Source organism: Physeter macrocephalus, chromosome 11 (assembly GCF_002837175.3).
Source record: "Physeter macrocephalus isolate SW-GA chromosome 11, ASM283717v5, whole genome shotgun sequence".
Taxonomy (NCBI): Eukaryota; Metazoa; Chordata; class Mammalia; order Artiodactyla; family Physeteridae; genus Physeter; species Physeter macrocephalus.
In genome coordinates, this window is record NC_041224.1 from 26,101,655 (window position 1) to 26,120,569 (window position 18,915).

The 18,915-nt window shown below is 49.4% G+C and overlaps 1 protein-coding gene across 1 annotated transcript in view; it reads left to right on the forward strand.

Annotated features, from left to right (window-relative positions):
- USP6NL (USP6 N-terminal like) overlaps positions 1 to 14,704 on the forward strand; it is a 217,589-nt gene extending 202,885 nt beyond the window's left edge. Inside the window, exon 20 of the transcript XR_008618512.1 lies at positions 14,686 to 14,704. The gene's annotated coding sequence lies outside the window, so the exon portion shown is untranslated. The remainder of the gene's footprint in view (positions 1 to 14,685) is intronic.
- The last annotated feature ends 4,211 nt before the right edge of the window (positions 14,705 to 18,915 follow it).

Consider the following 18,915-nt stretch of genomic DNA (forward strand, 5'->3'; position numbering starts at 1 on the left):
TCGCTGGATGTTCCATTCGCCTGGGATAGCCTATCTTTTGGAGTTCATGGATCAGTAAAATGTTCTACAAAATTTGAGGTACATAGAATTGTCCATTTTTATTTTATCAAATGTATTCATTAAAAGGAAAATATCTTAAACATTTTTTAAAATATTTGTTTTGGTTGCGCTGGGTCTTAGTTGCGGCAGGCGGGTTCCTTAGTTGTGGCGTGCGAGCTCTTAGTTGCGGCATGCATGTGGGATCTAGTTCCTGTGTTGGGAGCAAGAAGTCTCATCACTGCGCCACCAGGGAAGTCCCAAAAGGAAAATGTTTTAAAGAATATTGTTACACAGGTGAAAAAGAAGAAAGTAAGAGCATAAATCAGAAAAATGGACAGTCCGTTAAAGTGAATGTAGTTAGCCTTTTTAAAAATCCACTATATTGACCTTTATTTTCTTTCTTTTTTTTAAACACCCACGTTGTCACGGCAGACTGGTGGAAACTCGATCAGTGGCTCGGCCATGGTGCACACATCAGCATTTAAAGGCCACTGAATTCGTGTTTGAGTACCAGATGATAAAATTAGATTGCGTGGTTTGTAGAAAATTAAATTCTTTAGCTATACGAGATGCTAAGCTTCTGCCCAGGATCAATATACTGTTAGAAGTCTGGAAACTAATAAACATACCGTAACTATTAATTTATGGATGGGTTGTTGGCAAATAACCTCAGAGAAGGAATCCAGGCTTGAAACAGCTCTTGTAACACCAGATGGAGTGTGTGAGTTTAATCGAGTCCCAAGAAGGGATATCTGTACAGTGCCTAAAAAAAAAAAAAAAACCCACTGGGATCTGAGTTAGGCCCGAGATAAGCTGAGAGAAGCAGGGAAAACTAGAACCTAATTGAAACTGATACAAGAAATTAAGACCCATGCAAAGAAAACCAGATGTTCTTTTATGATGAAGTGCGTTGGAGGGAAGCAGGGACAGCTTAACCCACCCAGGATCCAGTCACCTGGCAGCTTCACCCGAGGACGGGAGGCCCGAAGGAACCGGGCTAACTAACCAAGCCAATGTCCTGCACGTAGAGTGGTAGAGCTGGAACGCTGTGCTCTTGGGGAAACTCTCAGGACGACAGACCACACCCGGTGGACTCGGGCCAGGCAATTCCTGAAGCTCCCCGCATCGCGTGATGAACAGTTTCCAGATGGAGAAACAAGCCCAGAGTTGTCCGGGGACGACTCGCCCAAGGTCTCACCGCTGGGCAGGGGCCAGACCTCACCTTTCCCTGCTGCTGATCCAGCCCAAAGCAGATGGAAGACGAATCCAAAGGAGGAAGGTGGGCGCCGCGGTGACCCCTGCCATCGGCCGGACAGCCCTCCCTCAGCCTGAGAGCGAGAGGAGGATGAAGCCCAGTTACCTGAACAACCAACCAACCAACCCTGGCGCAGATATTCAAGAAATGGCAATATGAGTGAGAGAGCCCAACGAATCTGAAGTCTTCCCTGCATCACTGCGTAGACTGGCCTGTGTAGTGAGGTCCCTGAATCCCACAGTGTTACCGAATGTCTGCTGTGTGCCCAGAAGTGTTTATCAGAATAAAGTCATGTTTCGTTCACTACACATCCAGTTAAAAAACAAAAATTCCTAGTTGAAGTCTTCAGTAACACTTGCTGGATTCCTGCAGTAACCTTCTACTCAGAGACACCATCTCAAATCGTACCATTAAAGCCCAGCTTGGATTATGTCCTTTTCCTGCTTTAAAAACCTTCGGTGGCTCCCAGAGGCCATCAGATGAAATATCCGTCATTCAGCCTGGCTTTCAAGGCTGCCTGTAACATACACCGTGAACTTCCTTTCAGCAGGGTTCTTCCGAATGTGCTTTCTGGGGCCCCAGGGCCTCTAGAATTGACTCAGGCAGTGGTGGGTTTGGAAGTCATGAAGTTGGATGTCAGCGTAAAAGTCAGGAAGGGGCTTTGCTGGCCGAAACTCGCTGAAGAGGTACAGCTGGACTCAGCTTCGCGGGTGGCGGGTTTCAGTAGCTTAGTCAGTGTTCCAGGCTCCATGGTGCCCGGCCCTGCAGCGGGGACACCGTCTTCCACGGAGTCCACGAAGGAAGTCGCCCACTGGGCTGTCGGCAGAATTACCAAGCCTGGTTTGCCTTTATGTCCCTCACACCCTTCCTGTTGCTTTGTCCCCCTCCCGTACCGAGGACTCTTCCCACCTGGTATCGCTTCTCTTGAGAGCCTCAACATCACATTTATATTTCAATAAAGGTGTCAGATCCCAGTTATGGGTCTCTACCCAGTGGCCTAGATTTTTCAGAGGCCTCACTCTTCTTACGGTTCTAAGTTGCGCAGAACTTTTGAGGAAAGGGTGAGTTTCAACTGGAGGTTGGGCTGTACCTTCCATTACCTGGGTCACCGGTTCCTAAACTTCCATGTGTGTGGAAATCGCCTGGGGAGCTTGTTAAAATGCAGATTTGGTTCCGTGGGTTTCAGGATCTCTGTTCCTTTTAAGCTCCTGGGCGATGCCAGTGCTGCTAGACTGGGGAGCACGCTGTGAGTGACGAGGATCCAGACCAGACGCCCCTGGAGAGCCGTCGGGGAGAAGCTCAGGTTGCCAGGCTCCGTCACTCCCACGCCAGGGGGCCGGAGGCTGCTGCCTGGCATAAGCACAAGCCGTTTGCCTCGGGAGCTCATGGGCATACACGAGAGAGTGGGGTGTCTGCTTTTCCACGTCTTTGCAGACCTCAGTTATCTCACAGGTCTAGACCCTCAGAAGGCTCTCATCTGGCTGTTGGAGATGGTCCTTCTCGTCTCCAGAAGGCAGTTCAGCAAGTTCTCGAGGGAAAAGGGTAAATGCTGCCTTCGGGGATCTCCTGGAGCAGCTTCCAGCAAGCGGAGGAGGTGCCTGTGGACTTGTTCTCCTTAGCACATCGTTTTTCTTCCTACTGTGTGCACAGACAGGCCACTTAGCCGCAGGTCCTGGGTGGATGACACCCACGCTCGTTCACTTCTGTGTATATTACTCTGGAGAGGGAAGACAATGCAGTTCAGCTAAGCCAAGCTGTAGGTTGGAAGTTAGAGCCCACCTAATTCCTTACAGAAGCTATTGATTAAGGCTGTGTCTCTGCCACCTGCTATGCCTGGGCCTCCTGCCATGTGGTCGATGGCAACTGACAGCCCCGTCCCTGCAGAACCCAGAGCTCCTGCCACGTTTGTTTCCAGCAAGTCTTTAGTGTCTGCTCTCCTGCCTCCTCCCACCCGCTGCTTCCTTCTAAAGCATGTTTTGAAGTCCACACTGAGACAGGTCACCCAACCCATTTGTCATGCGATGGGGTTACAGACTGTGGAGTCTGCAGCAGATGTCATCTGGGCCTTTGGAGGCCTGTCACTTCCCCAGAGAGAACACCCTTGTTGAGCATTTGGCACGGGAGCCAACACCTTTCTTGCCCAAGAGGTCCTAGGCTTCACTCCAGGGAGCGGCATGAGGGTTAGAGCTCAGAGAGAAGGAAAAAAATGGAGTCAGAGACCCAGGAAATGAGGTCCCCGCGGAAGGTAAGAGCTTTTGTAGAGGTGCCTTTGTTGCCTGGATGGACGTTCAGTAAGCACTTGTTGAATGAATGAGTGAAAACAAGTCAAGAAGGAAAAAGCTATTGTATACGAAGCAAGGGTGTCACCACCAAATGTCCTGTTCTCCTGCTTCCCTCCCACCAATTACTTGTAAGGCTCTTGTCCCAAACATGTTGGGGGCCTCATGGAGACATCTGGACGGTGTCCTCCTGAGAAGGTGAGCAGTGACTTATTTCATGGGGTTGTGGCAGCTGTGACTGGTCTCCTTCAGGTCATGGAGCTTCTGGACCTGGTTGATAGCAGAGCCTGGACTAAAGCCCGTATCCGTGACCCCCCCAGCTCAACACGCTTTCTATTCTGTCAAGCTGTTGACCCAGCCAGGAAATGTGCACCATCCATGTTTACCCCTCTGTGAGCGAGCATGGGAGTGAATTAACTCGGGGACCTGTCACTGACCTCCATAAGGCCAAGGGGCCTCCCTAAGAACTAGCATCCCAGAAGACTTGACCTCGAGCCCTGCTCTGCTCTTTACCTTGGGCAAACACTTTTACCCAAAGGAGTTACCTCTGCCCCCATATACAGCGGGGAGGATGCTTAAGATCAGCAGCATTGGGGGCCGTGAACTAACGGGGACTCGTCTGTACCGGCACTAAATGGAAGATGGAGGGACGAAGGGACAGGTATCCAAGGGGCTGCCATACTTCCCTTCCCTGCCGAGGAAGTGCAAAGGACTCTCCATTCTAGTTTAGAACCCAAGCAAGGCTTTGCACTTGATCAGCCTGGATTTGTTTTTCTAGGTCGTTTGAGGCAAAGAAGTAGTGCACTGTATCCCCTTCCTTTTTTCCTTCCCTCCCTCCCTTCGGTGAACAATTACTGCGTGTCTGCTGTGTATTGGGCACTCTTTCTGGGCACTGGGAATAGAGCAGTGAACAACCCACACCCTCGTGGGGCTCACATTCCAGTGGGAGAAACAGCGAGGCAAAGCCAACACACAAGCCAGGTAGCTGGTGGGGAAACAAAGCATGGAGAGGAGGAGAGTGCTGGGAGGGGTTGTGATTTTAATCAGGATGGTCAGCGAAGACCCCCCCCTGGAAAAGTTGACCTTTGAGAACAGACTGAAAGGAGCTGAGGGAGGCAGACATTTAAGGTCTTTGGAGGAAAGCCTTTCAGACGGAAGGAATAGCGAGTGCAAATGTCCTGAGGCAGGAGTGGCTGGTGTACGTGAGGAAGAACAGGAGGGCTGGTGAAGCTCAAGCCAAGAATGTGTGAGGGGCCGAGAAATCGACAGGAGAGAAGATCTGGGGCCAGATCATGAGATCACAAGGTCGTTAGAAAGATGGGAAATTACTGCAGGATTTCTCCTGGCTGCTGGTGAAGGAGCGGGTCAGGGTGTGCGGAGGGCGGGTGGCACCTCTCAGCTGTAAACAAAGGGGGGTGGCGATGAGAACTTGGACAGGGGCAGAGCAGTGAGGGGTGAGAAGTGGTCGATTCTGAATGTATTTTATTTTATTTTTTATTTATTTATTTTTTTATCAACTGTTATCACCCATTAACATAGGGTTATATTTATTTATTTTGTGGTATGCGGGCCTCCCTCTGCTGTGGCCTCTCCCGTTGCGGAGCACAGGCTCCGGACGCGCAGGCCCAGCGGCCACGGCTCACGGGCCCAGCCGCTCGGCGGCATGTGGGATCCTCCCAGACCGGGGCGCGAACCCGGTTCCCCTGCATCGGCAGGCGGACGCGCAACCACTGCGCCACCAGGGAAGCCCCGATTCTGAATGTATTTTAAAGACAAAACCGAAAAACCTTGCCATTGGGTTGGGTGTGGGATGTGAGTGAAGGAAAGGAGACGGAATGACGGCAGGTGTTTGGGGTTTCTTTTCGGCTGAGTAGCTCAAAGGATAATGTACCATGAACTGGGATGGGGAACATGTGAGAAGACCAGGGGGAATGTGAGGGCCTCTGCACTGGGCATATTAAACTTGAGATAATATGGAATGAGACTAAGAAGAGCCTACGTTTGCTGAGCTCTTCCTACGTGTCAGGCACTGGGCAAAGCATCTTACAGACATTGTCCCATTTCATCCTTACATCCTCTTACCGTCTCCATTTTAGAGATAAGACAGTGGGTAGCTGTGCCCATTCACAGCCTGACAAGACCTCCCGCAGCAGCAGCATAGATCTTTCCTGTCCAATGGCTCTGTCTTAACCGCACAGCCGTGGTTGGTATTGGCTCGCCACGCTGTTAATGAAGACGTGAGTCTTCTCCTCGGTCCCAGTGCACGGCGAGAGATTATCAGCTTTGTTCTGCTCCTGGAGCCTCATGGATGCCGTGTAAACACTGAGTGAGTGAGCGAGTGAGCTTGCGGAACCCGTAGGCGCCGGCCACAGGCTGGACGGACCATGCTCCTCGCCTGTGAGGGGCGAAGCCAGGGGAACGGGACCCAGGGATGGGGTACATCCACCTACTGGGCGTGTGGTGGGTGCGTGGCAGAGTGAGCTTGAAAACCAGGGTCACGGGGTGTTCAAGGTGAGCAACTTCATAACTAGAAGCATCAAAAATAGAAACGTGAGGGCTTCCCGGGTGGCTCAGTGGTTGAGAGCCCGCCTGCCGATGCAGGGGACACGGGTTCGTGCCCCGGTCCGGGAGGATCCCACGTGCCGCGGAGCGGCTGGGCCCGTGAGCCATGGCCGCTGAGCCTGCGCGTCCGGAACCTGTGCTCCGCGACGGGAGAGGCCACAGCAGTGAGAGGCCCGCGTACCGCAAAAAAGAAAAAAAAAGAAACGTGAAAACATGAGTCAGCATCTGAGGTGAGCAGCATAAAGCAAGGTGTGAGTGGGGCGGGGGGAGGGGAGGGGGAGGGGGGCAGCTCAAGCCTATCTGTGAGACCAGGTGTGCTTTGCTGTTCCTTACCAGCTGGGAGCCTTACCAGCTGGGAGCCTTACCAGCTGGGACATTCTTACCAGCTGGGAGAGTCTTACTAGCTGGGAGCCTTACTAGCTGGGAGAGTCTTACTAGCTGGGAGCCTTACTAGCTGGGAGCGCCTTACCAGCTGGGAGAGGCTTACCAGCTGGGAGAGTCCTAAAGAGGTCAGCAGTGTGTGCTGAAAAAAAGAGAAGTGGGAGGAGCGCCAATTGTAACCCATTTAAGAAGTATGTTAGTTATCTCTTTGCTGAGTAACCAATCACCCCAAACTGAGGGACTTCTAACAGCCATGATGATTTATGATCTCTCACAATTCAGGAGCAGCCAGAGACATCTCAGAGGCTCTTCCCTCCCCCGTGTGGCTTCTGAGCTGGAGTAGGTGGAGTGCCCTGGCCTCCGGCATTTTTCTCTCTCTGGGGTCTCCACTCAGGGTCTTTCCAGCGTGGTGTCTTCGCGACAGTGATACTTCCTATGTGACACCTCAGGGTTCCAAAGCCACGTGTCCCCAGAGAGAGAAACAACCAGGAGGAAGCTCGGGGGACAGACACCCTCCTCTTTGCTGCAGAAGCTAGTGCCCACAGTTGACCCTTGTTCACGGGACATGAAGTAGACTCCACCTTTTTCTGGGAGGTAAATCCAAGGATTTGCTGGCATGATTTATAACCACACAGAAGCCTGTGACATGGTCTGGGGACCTCATAATTATACCCTCCTAATTATACAAGAGGCGTTCAGTGGAAAGTTTCTTGGTGCCTGCGGTGGTTGGCGATTAGTGTCAGACGTGTGAGGGATAGCGTGGCGTGCAGGCAAGTGGCTACATTTTCTGAGACTAAATACTGTGTCGATGTCATTACCAGGAAAACCCCCAGGCCTGGAAATACTTTTTTTCTGTGACTCAGGATGGTATATATCCGAGTAGATTGTAAAGTAGTTCATGCCACAGGGATACAGAATAGAGCTAGGAGACAGTAAGGAAAGGAAACAGTAAGGCAGAAAACAGTAAGGAGATTGAGTAGTAGGTAAGGAAGTGACCTTGACTTTGCTGTGCTTTTGATTTGATGCAACAGCAGAAAATTCCACGTCTTTGAGAGATAGCAACATTCTGGACCAACTAGATCGGCCAGCTGCCTCCATGACTATTAAAGCCAGTAGTGACACCGGTCCTGGCAAAACCAGACCTCTCATGCTACTGACCCCAGTGTGAAGGCACCTGGGGTTCTATGTGCAGAAGTCGGACTGTAGATAATTGTTTTGTTAGAGGGGAATTGGGAGTCTTAGTGAGTTCAAACGTACTTCCAAGAGGTGTTTGAAAGCCTCCTGCAAAGACATTGATTGCACTGTGGGATGGTTGCCTGATGCCAGCCAATTAGGAAAGCCCATTCTGAGCCTAGCTTGAGTGAGCCCAGGGAAGGATAAACAGTGTCACTATAGCTGGTACCCTGGAGTTCCCAGGATAACCTGTAGTCTCCTTACACTTGATTGAGTTTATTCCATGCACAGACTTTCGCTAAAGGCCACCGTGTCCCAACGTGTGAGGCAGTTGCCAAAATGGAGTAGTGCCAATAGCTGGAGTTCTTATCTGTTGCTGCAGCTAAACAATTAAAGAGGAACCTGAGTTTCACCGGAAGCAATTCATTGGAGCATTTGGCGCCGTCTACAGCGGGGTCCAGGCATTACTACCGCGGGGCCCACTGGCTGGCAGAGGCTCGCTGAGGCTGGGGTACTTTCCACTTTGGGGTCCAGCATTATGACTAATTTCTTGTGTCTCGGGCTGGGCAGATTCCCGTGGGGGCAGACCCCAGACCCACATCTCTTAGTGTGTGATGGTGGAATGTAATTTGGCAAATGTTGCACATATGATGCAAAAAATGAATTCATAAGTAAACAAACTTAAAAAGGAGACAAAGAGAAAGTGAGCAAATAAATTTGGAAAACTAGGCTCAATAAAAGTAGTTTTTTCCTTTTTTTGAAACAGGATTTCTCGGAGCCTGTAATATGCCTTCACGCCTTGTGAATGTCCAGAATGACAGGTAGCATTTTCACCTCTTATGTGACCATCGGAACCATGTTCCCATGATCACCTTGGGTGACTTAGTTTTCCAGCAACAACTTTGGGATACACTGTCCTAGATCAGAGCTACTTGGAGTGCAGCCTTTGGCCTGATGGTCTCCAGTGGGGTAAGTACAGAAATTGAGAGTAAGCTTTTAGAAAGTTTTCTGGCAATCGGACAGATTAATTTTTATGTCTGTTGAACCTAATACCAAAGTAGTGGGGCTTATATTTTGTATTTCTTTGTTTGGTATTTCACGTTCGAGTCATTAATTTTTTAGGATACTTTACAAAAAATACCCATCTGCAGCACACTGAAAATTAAAAAAAAAAAACACAGTCCTTCTCCTCATCATTTGAGAGCGTCCCCACCAACATCAAACCCCCCATCAGATTTGTCTAGCATCAGGCCACGAGCACAAAGGTTACCCAGATGGACTCCAGACTACCTTCCAGCATCCCCTACCCCTGTAGGGCAGCCAGCCCTGCCTGTTGTCATTTCTTCGTGCACCTGTGATTTTATAGTCTGATGCGGAATCTCATACCCCCGCAGTGGTCCATCCACTCCTTGCTCCAGAACGAGAAGCCCCAGGATGCCACCTTGTCAGGAGGAGAAGGAAGGCAACAGCCATCTCTGCCTGACCCGCCCACCACAGTCAGCAGTGCTCACCTCCCACCCTTGGAATATTGCTGACAGCTCTTTGAAAACTTAAAAAGTATGACAGGCTTTCAGGAATGGTGACTTCCCACCGAGGAATGGAGGCATAGGAGGATTTAAGTAACTGGGTTTCAACAATGCTTGCCTTTTGCTCTCCCTAATAGTGCTGGTCATGTGGGGTTTTCTTCCCCACAGCTTTCTGAAGTGTTGCTTCTCCAGTAGAGGACTTCAGTCTTTTAAAAACAGTAATTTTGGTAACAGTGGTAATTACTTTAATTGGAGTTCTTTAAAGGTAGATCCTTCTCGCCCACCTCCCCTTAAGACGTGACTCATGCTCTGATCTATCGAGTTACCCTGAATCCACACGGTATTATTTCCTCCTCATATCTATTAACGGGCATTGTAGGAGGGGAGGTGGAAAACTTCCAGAAGTCGCTGTTTTTTCAGTCTAGAATAATTACAAGTAATTTTTCTTTGTTTCCAGGAAATGGTAGATAATCAGCTTTCTGTAGAGAAAAATATGCATATGACTGCACTTTCCCCTGGGGCCTTTCACAGAGGATTAGAACTCTTAACGGCCCACTGGGTTCCATTTGGATCACAAAAGCCTTCTCCTGCTCCCCAGCAGAACTGATTTGCCTCTCGTGTTTCCTGGGACCCAGTCCTGTTTGGAGCGACAGTAGTTGGCCCTGCATAGAGTTTTTTTTTATCCCCAAATAGCCGCATTCTTTCAAATAGCTGTTTGAGCTGCTTGACACACACTAGGGAAGCAGGCAGAATATCATGCCCTTCCCTTTGGGTATGAGAAACGTAGGGACAAAGAAGCCACCCAGAAGGCCCCACACGGCTGGGTGGGGGGCTCAGGAGAAGCTTGCAGGGACCAGCCTCCCCCTCCGCCCATCTGGACAGCCTCCTCCGTTCCTTATGTTCTTCCGTATGTCGGAGGGGACAGAAACGGGCCAGCTCTGGCTCTTAGAGTTCTATTTTCTGTTGAGTTTCCATCTCCTGGTTGGTGTCGGGTGAAACTGCTGAGAAAAGTATCCATCACAGATAATCTAGAAAAGGGGAAATTGGGAACCGTTGAATTTTGCTTCTAAAACTCCTCTCGGAGTGTGACAAGCAAAAGTAAGTAATTTGTATTCTGGAGTTCCTGTTCACTTATACTTTCATGTCCTTTCTTTGTGCTTGTCCACATTTTAGGAAGATAATAAAAATAAATGTTTCCTCTGCAGTTTTCTATCTGTCATCTATCCATCCATCCATCCATCCACCCTATACCTGTATCTGTCTATCTATTTATCTATCCATCATTTTCTGTCTATCCACTGTAAGGGAGGACAAATTCTCCTCTACTCTCTTTAGGTCTCCAGTTGGGTCTAAGAATTAAGTGGACAAAGACAGATGAACAGGAGAAAGGCATACACGTTTTAGTAAACTGTTACGTGTACATTGGAGTCTTCATAAGAGAATGAAGACCTGAAGAAGCAACCAGAGCAGAAAGCTTTTATACCTTTTAGACAAAGAAACAATCCATTTGTGAAGAATGGACAAGACACGGGTTTGGGCCAGAGGTGGTAAATGGTGAAGTAAGATAAGGGTTGGCTGAACAGGGTTTGCTTGTACAGATCTCTCGGCCTCAGATTCCCCATCTCTGGTGATAAGAATATCTTCCTTTCTCCCGGTACAGGGAGGACACCTTTCACAGGGGAGTTTATCTCCTGCTTTCAGGAAGAAAAAGGGGAGTTAGAGAGCCCTTGTTATACCTGCTATTTCTCAAGTGCCTTTAATTCAAAAGAATCAGTATGCCTGAGTGGCATATTTTGGGGTGACATCCTCTGAACTCCTTCACCATCCATTCTATACCTATATCTCCATCTATCTATACATCAGCTGTCTGTCTGTCTTCCAGCTGCCTGCCTATCAGTCTGTCCATCCATCCATCCATCCGTCTGTCCATCCATCCGTCCATCCATCCATCCATCCATCCATCTGTCCACCCATCCGTCCATCTGTCCGTCCATCCATCCATCCATCCATCTGTCCATCCATCCGTCCATCCGTCCATCCATCTGTCCACCCATCCGTCCATCCATCCATCCGTCTGTCCATCCGTCCATCCGTCCATCCATCCATCCGTCCATCCATCCATCCATCCATCCATCCATCCATCCATCCATCCATCCATCCATCCTATACCTGTCTCTCTACCTGCCTGCCTGTCTACCATCATCCATCCTCTGTCTCATTCATCAATAGCCCGCATGGCCAGGTCTCACCGGTCTGTGATCACCAGTTAAGCCACACTTCATCTTGCTGTGAATTTCACAGCTACTTGTGAATTTGTGGATTGTTAATCTGGGTCCCTTCCCTGTCCAGCCCCTCCATCCTGAGATGTCTCCAGCGTCCACATTTGGCATTGTGGTGTCTTATTCATGCTCTGTCACTGAGCTGGGCCACCGTCCCTCCCTGTCAGGCTGCTACCCTCACCAACACGCTAGCTTTGGCACTCAGCCCTGCGCTTCAGGTACAGAACAGGCTTTTCCCTTACATTCTGAGGTCACAACAGGAACCAGACTGTGTTGACGAGCGTGAGGGAGAGAAGGGGAAGGAGGAGCAGCACAGGTAACAGGTAACCCTACTGGATGGGACTTCCCTTAGAGCTTCTATGTGGGTCTGTCCTGGGGGTCCTTCACAGAGCTCCCCCCACACCTGCTGCCAGGTGACCCTCATGGGGAGGAGGGGCCACTTCCCCCCTTGGGAGGGCTTTGTGCATGTCCCGTCTCTGCATTCAGAGGCCAGCCTCCCTAATCCTCACTTCCTGTCTCAAGAGCAGCCTCTCCCCAGGATGACTGACAACAGAAATGGCCCTTGTGTTTGAGAGAAAAACCCGCCCCCACCCTTAGCCTCAGGAATGCTCCCTTGCCTTCTGGTACCTGACAAGAAGGTCCATTAGAACATGATTTTCCAACGTGAGCCTTAAAAAACAAACATGGCCAACAGCGTTCCCAAAGGCTGACAGGGACAGCAAGCTACCCAGGTCCCTGCTCTGGACTTGCTTCTCTCCTTTATGATAGAATTCTCCAACCCAGCCTGGCCTCCTGCAGATGTGCCACCTGCAGGCTGCAGGTACAGCCACTGCAAACCCATTCCTTAGCCCCTAGCCCACCAATTACTTTTTTTTTCAGGAACAATTCTGTTTCTGCCATTTACTCCGCACAGAATATGGAGCTTCTCAGCCTCAAACACGCGCATTCAGGCCAACAGACTCAACAAGAAGCATGATATTTGCTTTATATTTCATAATCAAATGTTCACTTAATAGTTCTTTCCAAAACAAAGAATCAGTCTGTCCCAAAGGTGAATTCAAATTTCTTCTTTTTACTAGGTAAATACTGCTTACATATTTAAGATGATTTTTAAAAGGTAACAAAACAAACAAACCCCCCCAAACCTTAGTTAGGGACTGGGATTCTATTTGGGCATCCTGTTTCTCCCCTTCCCTCTCTACCTGTCCTTCCTACCTACCCTGCCAAAGCTGCTCTGAGACAAGTCTATATATAGTCCCATGCTGTTTACCCTTGGGAGCTCTCTGAGCCCATGCTCCACTCCGGCCATATCTGCCCTCTTTACCCATTCATTTCTGTCCCCTCTGAGCAGACGTGAGGGAGGCCACATTGCACATGCAGTCTCAGCTGGGGTGGCAGCAGCTACCGGGACCCCCTTTCCTTAGAAGCAGTCAGTCAAGTGGGAGTTCCCTTTCTCAGTTCCTGGATCACATCTGCTTGTTAAGAAAAAGTATTTAAAACTTGAAAATGAGGCAAAAGGTGATGGCATGTCATTTCAGTGTTAACTCAAAAAAGATAACCCCAAAGGTTTCAATTTATTATTCCCTAGGGCATTAACCAGTTTTGTACTATTTTGTATTAACCTAGCACTCAAGTTCGAACAGTCCTTTATGAAATTGCTATAAATATCAAGTTCCCCAAGTGTTCCTAGAACTATATTAATATTTCCATCATTCATTAAATGAATCGAATGAAGTATTTGACGTGCTCATTTCAATCCTGTAATAGTTATCTATTGCTGGGTAACAAATTATCCCAAATCTTAGTGGCTTAAACAAATAATAAACATTTGTTATGTTACATAGTCTCTGTGGGTTGGGAATTCAAGAGCATTTTAGTAGAATGATCTAGCTTGGGTTCTTTCATGAGATTGCAATCAGCCAGGACTGCAGCCAACTGTAGGAGCCCAGGTGGCTCTGCTCCCCAAGATGACTCACTTATGTGGGTGACAAGCCAATGGTCACTATTGGCAGGAGGCCTCAGTCCTCACCATGGGGACCTCGCCACACACCTGCGTGAGTTTCCTCATGACATGGCAACTGGCTTCCCCCAGAGCAAGTGATCCAGGAGAGAATAGGGGAAAGTCACAACGTCTGCTAAGACCTAGAAGTTACATCCTATTGGTCACATTAGTCAGTCCTATTCATTGTGGGAAGAGGTGACACAAGGGCAAGAGTACTGGAGGATGGGGATCATTGGGGGCAGTCTTGGAGGCTGGCTACCAACATCCTCCCTCTGTGCCCCAGTGATTCACGTCCTACCCACACACAAAATGTGCTTAACCTCTCCCAAGGCCCCCAATACAGTAGAGTATCAGTGTGAAGTCCAGAATTTCATTATCCAAATTAGGTCCAGATGTTCTTGAGGCTCCTTAGGTGTAGTTCCTTGAATCCTCAAAGCCAGGTCTGAAATTTGTGGACTAGAGAGACAAGTTATCTGCAATAATAGGACAAGCATAGCATAATTACTGAAGACCCTCCTGTTCAACAGAGTTGGAAATTGGGGATGCACTGAAGCCACTGGTTCATAGCAATCCTGCAATCCAGTAGGGTACCAATTGACCTTTCCTGGGAATAATTTTCCACAGCTTTTGGATTTACTCTGTGGGCTTTTGGTTTTACCCTCTGAGTCATCCTTCCTTTTCCTGTATTTGTGTAGTTTTCTTAGCCTGCTTCTGCCTTGTACAAGTTTCAGGGTCCAAAGACATCTTTTCAGTTTGTGCTGTCTGTCCCTTTCAGCTCAAGCTGTCAATGCTTCTTCCAATATAACTCTCTTAAAAACCTTGTGGATGACCTGTGAATCTCACTGTGGGTGGGGGGGGCTCACTCCATTAGAAAAAAAAAAAAAGCTTCACCTGCAAATAGCTCCAATATATGCCCTGAAAGGACAGGGTTGTTGAAGTGCTCAGTCTGTGGGATTTGTTATTTGTATGGCAGCCCAAGCCGACTAAGACACAGTCACACTCTTGGGTTCATCTTTACACCAGATTTTCCTGATGGTGCCCTGTACTTGATTTTTACCTAAGAGCCCTTTAAATTTAACATCATTTGCCATCTGGAGAAGGTGAGAATTTTCAAAACCAGGAAGTGCTGCCTCTCTTTTGTTGAACAGTCCTGCCTTTAGCTCATTTCTCTTGTCTCACTTTTTACCAGAAGCAGCAAGAAGAAATCACTCTTCAGTACCCTGCTTGGACCATCTCCTTTGCTAGACCACCCCACGCATAAGGTACGTTTTCTATCTTCCTTATAAGGCGACAGTGCTGGTGAAGTTTCTGTCTCTACTACATAACCATTTCCAGTAAGATGTTTCCCTTTTCTTTAATCCCTTACCTGAGGCCACCTCAAAGACAGTCATGCTTCTATAAACAGTTTTTCAAGGCTCTTCAAGTTTTCATGGACACTTCCCTCAAAGTCCTTCCAGCTTTTGCCACTATGAGGTTCCAAAGCCACAAGGAAACTTTCCTCTAATATCCCTGAACTTATCTGGGAATTCCCACACCAAGAGACAGGGGCCCATCCTCAGAAAACCCCCCGTCACTCTTTCCCAGGAATTCCCCCACGCCTCCAACTCTATTCTTTTTATCCTCTCTCTCTCTCTCAGTAAGGATGGTGTGTGATTAGTTTGTTGGATATACTTTAGTCATGTCTTACACAAAGATCCCGGCTCTTATACTTTTGGCCAAGAATTGAAGCCCCTGGAGGTCTGTGTCTGATGGGGAAGAGGTGGAACCCTGACCAGTGGGAGTGCAGTTGTATTCACACTAATGAACATGTCACACTGTCATTTAGAGCCTTGTGTTATTCTAGGTGCTGCTCCATTTCATTCCTTCAGAACCTTATGAAGTAAGCTCACTGACTGACCAGATGCACCCTGGTGGAGGCATGCAGGGATCAACTCAGGTGTCTCATTTCTGTTCCCATCTGAACCTGAATCCAGGCATTTGCAAGGAGCCTGTGACATTCCAGGGGCAGTGGCTGCTGCTGCCACAGCAATCATTCCTCCGTCTCAGGGTCCCTTAGAGCCCCATGGCCTGAGCCACCTTTGTGCATGGCAGCCAGAGGGGCCTGGCGCCACCCCATCACAGCCCCTGCTGGAAACAGCTGCCCGCCCTCCTGTCCATAGGAGGGAACAGCACTTGCTCCCCGGCCCTGTCTCCGAGAGCAGCCTTGGCCAGAGAAATGTTGGCGGAGTAGAGTCTGTTCATCTCTTCCATCTGCTCCCACCGCCGTGGAAGAGGTCATGACAGCCCACTTGTGTGCAGTAAATCTATAAGAGTTTTGCTAATGCTGGAAGGGGCATACATGGGCTTGGGAGTTGACTGGATCATGGCCAGCTATGTGGCTTTTGGCAGGTGATTTAATCTCTCTGAGCCTCCGTGCCCTCATCCACAAGATGGGATGCCAATCTCTTAGAGGTGTTGTGAGAGTTAAATATAAAACATTTGGTACAGTGTTGGACAAAGGGGAGATATTTAAAAATGTAAGTTTTATTATTTAGTAGTAAGGAAAGAGGTTTTCCTCTGGGGAAAAGTGTATAAGTGTGAAAAAAATTAGATAGCAGGTCTCTATTAGCTTGATGTAGAAAAAGATATTGCAGGACCCCAGACTTCTATGCTACACCCACAAAGAATGAGGAGAGCCCCTTCTGTCTACCATTGGGATCCTCAGGCCATGTTGCTTGGTCCATGTTATAGACTGAATGTTTGTGTCCTCCCAAAATCCATCTGTTGAGATCCTAACCCCGCAGTGTGATGGTAGCAGGAGGTGGGGCCTTTGGGAGGTGATGAGGTCATGAGGGTGGAGCCCTCATGATGGAATTAGTGTCCTTATAAAGAGACCCCGGAGCACTTTCTAGTCCCTTCTGTAATGTGAGGACACAGCAGGAAGGCACCATCTGCAAACCAGGAAGCAGCCCTCACCAGACACAGAATCTATAGCCTCCACAACTGTGAGAAATGAGTGTTTGTTGTTTAGGACACCCAGCCTCTGATGTATTTGTTACAGCAGCCCCAGCTGACTAAGACAGTGCCATGGCTGATTTGAACCCAGATGAAATCAGGGGTTTCCAGACACAGTACTCCTGTGATGTAGAAACAGGCACAGACTTATTATTTTTTGGAAAGGCTACATTTAATTCATTGTCTCTGTACCTCGTTTTCTTTATTTGGAAGGTGAAAGATTTGACCAGCCCTCAGACAGGCTCGGAGAATAACGGTCCATCATTCCAAGGGCCTGACTGCCTTCAAACGGCCTCTCAGTCTTTGCCCCGAATTGTTTTTCATTGCCCAGCATGGCGTCGGCACATAATAAATGCTCAGGAAACCTAGGATGACTGTCCAATAAGACCATTTCTCACTCTGCCTGATCTTTGTTACATGCCTTCACCACCCGAGGCTGCTGGAACTGAAGTAGAAATTCCTGTTTGCCAAGCTCGGTCTCCTTCACTGGCTTTAATGGAGCCTCTGTGTGTCCAGTCTCCCCCGAGTCCTGGTTTGTATGTACTTTTTCAGCCCTGGAAAAAATGCGTGTTTGAGCAGTTGATTGGACTCTACTTACAGGTGAAAAGAAGGTAGAAAAAGAACTGCCCCCGCAACCACACACAAAAAACCCCTCAACTCGAATTCTATTGCCAGTCCTCCTTGGAGCTTAACCAAGCTCGCAGCCTTGACACCCAGTCCCCGGGAAAGGAGTCGAGTGGATGTGGTCTGGGTGTCGAGTGTCCTGCCGAGACCCAGCTGGAGGGATGAGTCGTATTAATTCTGTCTGACACCAAGGGCCTTGTTGCAATTCTTTTCAGTCCCCGCTCAGAGGTCTTCAGGGAAAAGAATGTTTTTAAATCTAGGACGAAACCTTGGTGCAGGCAGCCTTCCTGGTCTTGGTGGCCGGCTCTCAATAGAGAAATCCGGCGTCCAGAGTCAGGCTCTCCAGGTGAAGGGCCCTCCCCACGTCCGTCACTGCATGAGGAGCCTGCACTAGTGGCTCTCTCCGCCCTGGAGCCCTCTGTTTGGTGGCTGACTGTGAACTTGGTGACTCGGGGGGGTGGGTCTGCATCCCCAGACGGATCACTGTCCTCTCCCCTCTCAGAGGAGCGCGTCTGTGGCCTGAGAGTCCTTTGGTGAGGTCGCTATTTGGTTGACCAACCGGTGGCATCGATTTTGTGTTGCTGTGTGAGCCCCCTGTTCAGCTGGACGGGAGCTGCCGACTTGGCCCAGGGCTGGGGCCCCGGGGTGCCTGGCGGGCAGCTGCCCCTGGCTCACGTTAAATGCTGTGGCCCGTGTTTCTTTCCTCTAAGAGTCTGTTCATCAGTGTCCTTCTGGACGTGGCTGTGTCTCCGCGGCAGCTTTGGGTTTTAATTTATTCATGTGTGTGTTCTCAGAGCCCTGCACCACTGCCAAAGGCTTTATGGCCTCTTAAAGTTTCAGAGCCTTTGCTTTTATGGCCACTGTTTGTTGAAGGGAAGTGCTGTTTGGGGAAATGATCGGTTTGCCTTGCGACTGGATGATGGATGAAGGCTTAGATTTTCCTCTTTTATTTAGCGCTTGAACACAACCTGAGCATATGCTGTCCAGCGCCGCGAGTTTCCCGAATGTCCATTAATTCGTGCACACGTCCATGGGATCTACTCTGTGCCAGATTCTGTGCTAGGCGTGTGCTAAGTTTGTGTGATCTATCATACTGAATCCAGTGGATCACAGGTTCCTCTGAGATCTGCTGCATCACTGTTGGGATTTGGATGCAAAGCGTGCATCCTCCAAGTGCAGTGCAAGCACTCTCCAGCCTGGCCTTCGCAAGGCGTGTTAGACTCAAGACTGGGTCTCTTGACGGCGGGTCTCCTGAATAGCTGTGGTGACCATCACCAGCATTATCAGGTGAAGAGAGCGCAGGACCGCGCAGGCCTGTCTTAGCCTGTTCTGCCTGCCACGTATCAAGGGAGCGGCAGTCGTATGGAGCGGGAGCAAATGGGGTAGCAGGTACCGCTGTAATAGCATTGGGCGAGGGCAGGTCTCGCTTTGCTGGCCTGTCCCACAAAGCGGGGGTGGACTCAGCAAGAGCCTCTCTCCCCTGCAGCCACAACCTTGAGATGGGATTTTATCCCCTTCTACCCTGGTGCCTCATGCAGGAGAGCAAAGCAAAGCACACCAGGGACAGCAGCAGAGAAGAGAGACAAGCACGATGGCCGGGCTCGGCCATCGACTCTGTCCCACCGGAGCCTGAAGAGAAGGGCCCCGGGCTGTCCAGATGAGCAGTGACCCCTCCTCCAGCAGCCACAGCCCAGCCTGAGCTGCACAAAGCCAGGCGAGAACCCCTCTCCCCCACCCTCTAGAGGGAGGTGGAGAGCGACAGCTCCCTCCTCTGTGTTACTCTGCGAACCCCTCATATTCC